Genomic DNA, 9352 nt, shown 5'->3' on the forward strand with positions numbered 1-9352 from the left:
TTCGAGCAGCGGCGTCGTGCCGGCCTCACAGGCCGCGCGCCGAGCGAGCGTCAGGAAGGCGCGGAGAAAGGGGAGAGTCGTCCCCAACCGCTTCGTGGAACGAGGGGTCCTCCGTCCACGCGGCGGGTGAACGACCGGCTTTGCTGGAATTGCAACCAGCCCGGCCACATGGCACGCGAATGCCAAGCTAGGTGTATGCAGGGAAACGCCAGGCGCTGGCGGTGATGTCTGGTGGCACCGGCCTTTCACCGTCAGCGGGAGAATTTCATGGTTGTCAAGGCGCTAGTCAGGAAAAGAACTCCCGCGCCGGCGACGGGGAGGCCTTTGTCCCGCTCGCCTGTAGAGCCCAGGGAGTCGTTCCGCGCTTAAGCCCTTTTATGCTAGTGCAGTTAGCGGGTCGATGCTACTCTGCACTCGTAGACACGGGCTCAACGCTGTCACTGGTCGGTGACGAGGTGTACGAGGCCTGCCGGATAGGTAACATCCGTGTCAGACCGGCCGAAACCCCGTTAAGCTTAGCAGCTGGGGCGGCAAAGGCAAAGGGAGCAGTGCGTCTTACGATGCGCTTTGACGGCAGAAAGCAGAGACATCGCTTCGTCTATCTGCCTGGCTTGTCGATACCAGTAATTCTGGGAAGGGATTTTCTCTCGAGCGAAGGCATTGTGCTCGACATGGGGGAGAATGGCTATCGTTACAGCCAGCTCGCCCCGCTCATTCCCTTCGAAAGCGCATCCTTGCCCGGCTGTCCTGCACAAAAGGTGGGTGTCCACACCTGTGCGACAGAAAGGCAGGTGAGCTCCCTCGAGATGCTGAGAGACGGTGGCCCGTTAGAAGCGATTACTGCGTCTTTCTCAGGACCCAGTAGTCAGCGCCGAAGGCTCGCGGAAACTTTACTCCCGTTTTCGGATTGCTTCACGGAGAAACCGGGCAGAACCGACCTGCTTCAGCACGAGATTCAGACGGGTGATACGCGCCCTTTCAGGTGTAACCCGAGGCCGTTAAGTGCGCATAAGAGGCAGCTTCTCGACTGTGCCCTTGACGAGATGATTGACACCGGTGCGGTGAGACCCTCACAAAGTCCCTGGGCGTCACCAGTGGTTCTAGCGCCGAAGAAAGATGGATCGGTCAGGCTGTGTGTTGATTATCGTAAGCTCAACTCACTGACGCCTACGGTTGCGTACCCTTTTCAGTCGATCGAGGCTGTGATGTACGCGTTAGGGAACGCGAAGTTCTTCACAGTCCTAGATGCAAGCAGAGGGTACCTGCAGATTGAGGTGGCCGAAGGTGACATTGAGAAAACCGCATTCACCTGCCACCGCGGGCTCTTCGAATTTACTCGACTCCCGTTTGGTTTGTCTAACGCCCCGAGCACGTTCATGCGACTGATGGACATCGTGCTGGGCGATGCAAGGTTCAACTATGCCATGGCGTACCTCGACGACGTTGTGATATTCTCACAGTCGTTCGAGGAGCACCTCATTCACCTGAATTCCGTTCTCGATAGAATGAGACGTGCCGGTCTAACCATCAATCCAAAGAAAGTGCAGTTGGCATCGAAGAGAGTGAACCTCTTGGGCTTTGTCGTTGATGATGGCACACTGAGACCGAATGATGACAAACTGCCGGCAATTCTGAACTACCCCTGCCCCATGGATGTGAAAAGCTTGCAGAGGTTTTTTGGGGATGGTTGCGTTCTACAGGCAATTCATCCCGCGCTGTTCGGAGCTTGCAAGGCCGCTGAACCTGCTGTTGCGTAAAGGCTCGAAGTGGGTCTGGGGCAAGGAACAGAGTGACGCATTTGTTGCCTTGGCTCGCGCGATAGCGAATACCGCTAGTCTGCGCCTCCCCGACCTGAACAAGCAGTTTGTCTTGCAGACAGACGCTAGTGACTACAGTGTTGGAGCTGTTTTGTTGCAGGAACACGAGGGCAAACTGCGCCATGTCGCGTTCGCTAGTCGCACGCTCACATCGGCGGAGCGGAATTACTCCGTGACCGAAAAGGAATGCCTGGCGATCATGTTCGCATTGTCGAAGTTCGACATGTACCTAGATGGAGCGGTCTTCACCGTGCAGACAGATCATCAGGCATTGTCTTGGTTAAAGAGCCTCAAGAACCCCGCAGGCAGACTCGCGAGATGGGCGCTGACGTTGCAACGTTACGCGTACGCCATCGAGTACCGCCGGGGCAGCTTGAACAAGGTGGCCGATGCTTTATCGCGCGCACCGTGAGATGCTGGCGGAAGCGCTTCAGAGGCGCAGCCCAGCTTTGTAAAAAGCGGCGTCACCGCTGTTGGAGAGGAGGAGAGGGCGGACGGGAGTGTCGCGCCCGGTTTGGAGAGAGAGGAGACGGACAAAGGTCCCGCACGGTGCTGTGACGGAAGGGAAACACAGCAGCTCGTGGCGGCGACCGCTCGCCTGCCTAGGAGCGAGGCAGAAAGAAATCTGTCTTGGGGAGTAGCGGTCAGTAGAGAAGAGCTGATCGAGGCCCAGAAAGCAGACGGTCTTTGCCAGCGGGTGCTGAAGGAGCTTGCGAGCAGCGCAGCTTGCACCGGGAACGCTGAGTATCTGCTGGGCGATGATGGCTTGCTGCTCCGCTATATTCCCCAACTTGACGAGGAAGAGGCGATAGCATCCCCTTTCCGAGTCGTGGTCCCGAGAAGGTTGCGGAAACGGTTCCTGCAGTACTTCCATGACTCAGCGCTGGCAGGCCATGGCAGCGGCAGTAAGACTTACGACAAGTTATGCCGTGTCGCGACCTGGCCAGGCATGAGAAAGGATGTGCTGGGATACGCCCGTACCTGCCCGGTAGCCAAACCTCGGGCGGGCAAGCCCGCTGGCATGATGAAGGCGGTAGTTAGCAACTACCCGTGGCAAGTGGTCGCGTGCGATATCATGGGACCCCTCCCTCGGTCCGCGCGCGGAAACCAATTCATCCTGGTAATAACGGACCACTATTCCAAGTGGGTTGAGGTTTTCCCCCTTAGGAAGCTTGTGTCGGAACGAAGTTGTGGAAAACTGTTGGAGACTTTCACTCGTTTCGGTTTCCCTTCCGACCTTATTACAGACAATGCTTCGTATTTCACAAGCAAAGTCTTTGTAGACTCTTGTCGGGCGCTTCAAATCCGCCACAGGAGAACGAGTCCCTACCACGTTCAGAGCAACATAACCGAGCGGGTGAATCGAAATCTGAAGAGCATGCTGGTCGCGACGACCGAGCAGCACAGAGATTGGGACGCGCGGCTGTCCGAACTGGCGTTCGCTACAAGGACAACCGTGAACAGGTCAGTGGGTATTACACCCGCTTACTTGAATTTTGGGAGAGAGATCGCTTTTCCGCTAGAGAATGCCCTACTCGACGCGGCGGGGCCTGCGCCCCCTCCGCTTTCGCAGTACGCGGCAAGGCTCCGGGAGCGCCTGGAGGCAGCGCAGCGAGCAGCCCGCGAAAACCTCGATGTCGCGCGCATGGAGCAGGCGGATCAGTACTACAAAGGTCGCCGTCACGTCGTTTTCAACACGGGCGACTTAGTACTCAAGAGAACGCACCCACTTAGTAACGCAGCGCGCGGTTTCGCCGCGTCGCTAGCGCACAAGTGGGCTGGGCCGTACGAAGTTACGGCACGGACTAGGCCGCTCACCTCCCAGCTGCGGTTGTTGACAAACGGCGAAACCGCCGGTCCGGTGCATGTCGCTGATTTGAAGGCTTTCCACCTTCGCAAGGACGATGGCTGCGAAGCGGTGGAAAATCAGCGCGATGCGGCGATCTCACCCCCGGGAGGACGAGCAGGTAGCGGTGCGGTTCGCAACCGACGCTACAACCTGAGGACCAGGTAGCACCCGTGTCTCTCGATTAATAATCACTCGCACTGCTCTCGCCCTCTCAGTATGTCTTCTAGGAAGCTCCAGCGGACCGACGCCCGTGGCTCGGACTCCAGAAGGCAAGGCAGACCACCGTCGAACGGTGGCCGCCATCAAGGTGCGCCACCCGGCTGGCGGCAGGAGCCGCGCGAGTGGCGCAGGTTCTACGGCCGCGGTGGCCCCCACCGCCATCCAAACCACGTGCCTAACCACTGGAGAGCACCTCCCAGTGGTGCAGGCCAACGCAAGGGCGCCAGGGATCATCAAGCGCAGGGCACCCCTCAGCACCCAGCCGGCGCTTCGGCCGCCGAGCAGCCGCAACACAGGCGGTCCAGGAGCCATCGGCCGCTTGTAAAACAACGAGGAGCGGGCCGGCCTGTGCTCGCTCTGCGGCACACTTGTCGTGCACCGGCTCCGCCATGAGGCCGGTGCGTTGCATACCTGGCATAACGGCGACTGCAGCACCTTTCCCCGCTGTGCCACTGCAGAGGGTCAGCCCGGAGGAGGCGGCCCTCCGCATCCTCCAGTCCAGCCGCCCAGACCTGCTGTCCCCGGCGGCCGAGGAGCTTTGGAGGGCGCTGCCGGCAGGGCCCCCAGTGGAGCCAGGCGCCTCGCTCCCCCAGGCGGCTCGTGAGGAGCCCATCCAGCTAGCGGTGAGTGGCCCCCAGGCGAGCACCCCTCCCCCCTGCGACGACTCTATGGACCCGGACCCGGAGGTCATCGAACGTCTACCGGCGGACCCCGGGACGGACGTTTGAGGGGGGGGGGAGATGTAGGGTCTGCTCGCGAGCAGGTCAAATCTCGCGCCGCTCACCGCGGGTAGCCTCGGACCCCTTCTTCCCGAGTGGTGGGGCGGGGGGAGCGAGGCTAGGAGAAAGCCTTCATAAGGCACGACCGGGAAGGTCCGCACCCTCTCGCTCTTGGACAAGCCCTGCCAAAGGACCCATCGACCCCCCTGCCGTGATGTGAGATTAAACCGTTTTGTACAAAGTCCTGCCTCGAGTGACTGCCTGTGCGTCCCTGCGCAGAGGAATTGCCCACAACCTTCGATCGGACAAAATTCGTACTCCAAACATGGGAACACCCCAAGGGTCAGTTATCTCCCCCCTACTCTTCAACATAGCTATGATAGGCCTAGCTCGAAAACTAGAGAACATCGAAGGCATCAGGCATGCAATGTATGCTGACGATAAAACAGTCTGGACAAACACGGGCTGTCTCGGAGAGAAGGAAGAAAGGCTACAGCAAGCGGCCTCTTGTGTAGAGCAATACCTCGCAGAAAGAGGACTCGCATGCTCGACCGAGAAATCTGAACTGCTGAGAGTCTGGAGAGGCAAGCAAAACCGGACCGTCCCAACCAACGAGGACCTAAAACTCAACGTCTACCTAGACGGGACACCCATACCCGAAAAGACAACAATAAGAATTTTAGGCATGTGGGTTCAATCCAACCAGCGCAGTATTCACACTTTTACCCTGCTCAAAGAAACAACACTACAAGTCTCACGCATGATCACCCGCATCACCAACAGGCGACATGGCATGCGTGAAGAGGACACACTCAAACTAGTCAGAAGCCTTGTAGTTAGTAGAATCACGTACACCCTACCCTACCAGTGCCTCAACAAAAACGAAATACAACAAGCGGATGCCCTGCTACGCAAAGCGTATAAGACAGCGCTCCGACTTCCGCGCAACACGTCAAGAGAAAAACTCATGGCCCTGTGATTACATAACACATTTGAGGAGCTACGAGAGGCGCAGCTTGAGTCGCAATAACTCAGGCTGTTGCAGACAACGACTGGAAGAGCGCTCCTGCAGAGGCTCGGATACCGCGAGCAGATGCGAGAAATTACGAGGACGGCAACGATCCCCGACGAGCTTCGCAAGACCCTCAAGGTAGCGCCAATACGAAAAAAACATGAATCCTAACCTCCATCGAGGCAGAAGCGAAGCGAGGGCCGAATTCATCGTAAAAACATACGCTCCTCAAGCCACGACCGTGTATGCAGACGCGTCTTGGAGAGGAGGAGACACCAAAATCGCTGTGGCGGCGGTGGTCGATTCGTCTTTACGCGAAATGACCAGCGCGTCTCTCCGAGGCTGCACAGCTGCAGAGTCCGAGGAAGTAGCCGTTGCTCTAGCGGTGGCGGAGGGCTATAGAACCGGGCGGCGCTAACAATACTCACCGACTCTTAAACAGCCTGCCGAAATTACATGAATGGCAGGAAAGGTCGTCACGCGCTCCGTATACTCCTCGCAGCGAGCGACAGAATTAAAAACCAGGAAGAACAAAGCGACAAGATCCCACACAAAATTGTGTGGGTACCGGGGCACACGGGGGTGGCAGGGAACCAAGATGCCGACAGGATAGCTCGAGGATACATTACTTTCCGAGCATCCGACGAGCCCGCGGAACTCGCGCCAGCACCCAGGGATTACTCGGCCATACTACAAAACTACAGAGGAAGAAGATTGCGATATCCCCCACCGCACAAATCTCTCAGCAGAGAGGAAGCTGTCACTTGGAGACCATTACAAACAGGCTCTTTCCCAAACCTACATGTACTAAACAAAATGCACCCTACCATATACGCGGACAAATGTCCCTGGTGAGACGGAAAACCTACTCTCTATCACATCACATGGGCCTGCCAAAACATAGACGTGGTCCCCAAAATACAAAACCCGAGTGCGGAGCATTGGGAGACTCTGCTGTCGAGCGACCGCTGCGAAGACCAAGAAGGTCTGGTACAGCGAGCTCAACGGGCGGCAGTGGCCAGCGGAGCCCTGGACTGAGGGCAACCGACCACTGATTAGAGGCGGACGACTTCGACAGAGAAGACTCCTGGGGGTAGAATCAAGGAGAAAACGTCTCTGAAGATGCCCCCAAACCGCAGGAAAAAGGACTAGAGTAAAATAAAGTTTTTCCTTCCTTCCTTCCTTCCCTCTTTAGATGCCTTTTCCTCTGCGAGAACAGCTCGTGCACCCCTGAGTTGACAGTACCACGCTTCTCCCTCTGTTCCTGACGGTCGCATTCGTTCAACCAGCCAAGCCAGGCCTGGCCAGGCGCACGTGATGTACGCCGGCGTAAGCACTATTTGGCCGCTTTCGTTGTTCCAGACTTTGTCCCACGAGCAACCTTACTTACCTTGAGCGGTTTTTGCGGGCAACTTTGCCTGGACAACACTTCATCGTGGTTCCCGAGCCGCCTGTCTCCCTGCCGGGTGCTCTCGTGCGGCTCCTTACGGCGGCCATGACAGTGTGTCCCTCGAAGCACTCGCCTCCCTCCCCACGCGTCTGCAGTTGTTCCCACCACGCACCGTACCCTACCGCACCGCGCACTGTCTGCGCACCGTACTGTGCCAGGTCCCGCCTCAGCGTGCTCCAGCCATCATCGCCTGGATTACTGCCATGTGGTACTGTTCCCAAGTGTCGTCGGCTATTACCCGTGCTATGCTCTGCGCGCACCGCACTGTGCCAGGTCCAGCCTCAGCCTCCTCCAGCCATCATCGCCTGGATTACTGCCATGTGGTATTGTTCCCAAGTGTCGTCGGCTTTTGCCCGTGCTGGGCTCTGCGCGCACCGTACTGTGCCAGGTCCAGCCTCAGCCTGCTCCAGCCATCATCGCCTGGATTACTGCCATGTGGTATTGTTCCCAATGTCGTCGCCTTTTGCCCGTGCTGTGCTCTGCGCGCACCGTACTGTGCCAGGTCCAGCCTCAGCCCGCTCCAGCCATCATCGCCTGGATCACTGCCATGTGGTATTGTTCCCAAGTGTCGTCGCCTTTTGCCCGTGCTGTGCTCTGCGCGCACCGTACTGTGCCAGGTCCAGCCTCAGCCTGCTCCAGCCATCATCGGCTGGATTACTGCCATGTGGTATTGTTCCCAAGTGTCGTCGGCTTTTGCCTGTGCTGTGCTCTGCGCGCACCATACTGTGCCAGGTCCAGCCTCAGCCTGCTTCAGCCATCATCGCCTGGATTATTTTCGTGAGTTATCGTTCCCAATAGGTACAGTCGCGGTCAAAAATACATGGCCCACGGCTTCGGCGCAAGGAGCGGCTGCGGGGCCGCACCGCGGCGCTGCTATCTCCGTCGGGCGCTCGCTGCGAGGGTGCCAGAGTGGCGACAAAGCTTCGCCCGCACTCTATCCTGGGCACGTCACATGACTGGTTAATTTGAAGTGCGGCGTTGAGCTGTTTCACAGCTGAGCATGGCTGATCTCAGCACAAAAGAGGGCTCGGCAATTTGCGCTGCTTGTGACTTTCGGCGCCGCGCCAGCTCGAATATCTCGCTTTCTCTATGTGCGGGCTAGCTACGGTAGGCGCGTATTCGGCAGAGCGCGCGGCGCTTGCTGCTGCGAAGTGTCCGAGTTCAGTTCGCACTCCATATTTACGTGCGTCTCACGTCCGTGTACGCCGCGCTCCAGTGCCCGGCACTTGGGCGGTTGGCACAAGTGCATTCAGGCTCTAAAGTGAGTGAGCGAATAAACGTTTGTTGAAATAGTGTGATAAGAGCTGATAAACGTGAGAGCAGTCCTCCGTCAAGGACCCCTGCGGCCTTCATTTGCTGCTACAATTAGACAACGTGTTATAGCCTACAATGTTTCTCTCACGGCGGCAAAATGTTTGTTGGGCGGATGTGTTTAGGAGGTTTATGGATACAAGGCGGCTGGAGCTGGCACAAGACCGGGTAATTGGAGAATTATGGAATGGACATTTTTTACACAGTGGGCACAGTCACAGGCTGACTATGATGACGGTTTCTGGCACAAATCACTGTCGTTAGTTGCTGGGGGTTGCGGAGCAAAAACCATTTAATGTTAATTTACCATCTGTATTTCGCACTCGCTTTTCAGCCCGTGATCCCGCACACAACACACATTAAAATTAGTGCGCAGTGATGTGTGGCTAGCCCTTATTAACAGCTGAAAGCTAAGAGCTCGTTCCTTTAAATTTGTGTATTAAAAGTTACAAAAATCAAAGCACGCTCCGGCTGCAATAGAATGTATTATTACACGACCAGGAACAAAACAGGGCTGCACCGAATTCACAGATAGGGCTCTTGGCGCGACAATACCTTTTTCTGCCCTATTTCTTGAGCGCCGTAATGCCCATGCACCGTGCCCTGGGGCTTGTCATTCATGGGCGCGCTTTACACACGAGAGCGAAGCAGTATCGAGGCGGCAACGGTGAACCGCGTGCACTCCCCTTCAGTGCAACCGCGCGGCGAACGAGGCAGACTCACGCTCCTTCCTACTGACCATCAGCCGCGAAACAGCTGAATGGCGCACTTGAAGTTCACCAGTCGTGTGACGCGCCCAAAAGAGAGTGAGGGCGAAATTTTATCGTCACCCGGTGCACCCTCTCAGCGAGAGCCCGACGGAGATAGCAGCGCCGCGATGCGGCCCGACAACCGCTCCTTGCGCCGGAGCCATGGGCCGTGTATTTTTGACCGCGACTGTACAGGTGCGGCCAGAATAATACGGAGCACAGGAAG

The 9352-nt window shown here is 57.3% G+C and overlaps 1 pseudogene; it reads left to right on the forward strand.

The window, feature by feature from the left end:
* The first annotated feature begins 1643 nt into the window (after positions 1–1643).
* On the forward strand, positions 1644–7847 carry LOC149334450 (uncharacterized; annotated as a pseudogene).
* Positions 7848–9352: the final 1505 nt, after the last annotated feature.

Source organism: Amblyomma mixtum, chromosome 8 (assembly GCF_055824585.1).
Source record: "Amblyomma mixtum isolate Tamu chromosome 8, ASM5582458v1, whole genome shotgun sequence".
Taxonomy (NCBI): domain Eukaryota; kingdom Metazoa; phylum Arthropoda; class Arachnida; order Ixodida; family Ixodidae; genus Amblyomma; species Amblyomma mixtum.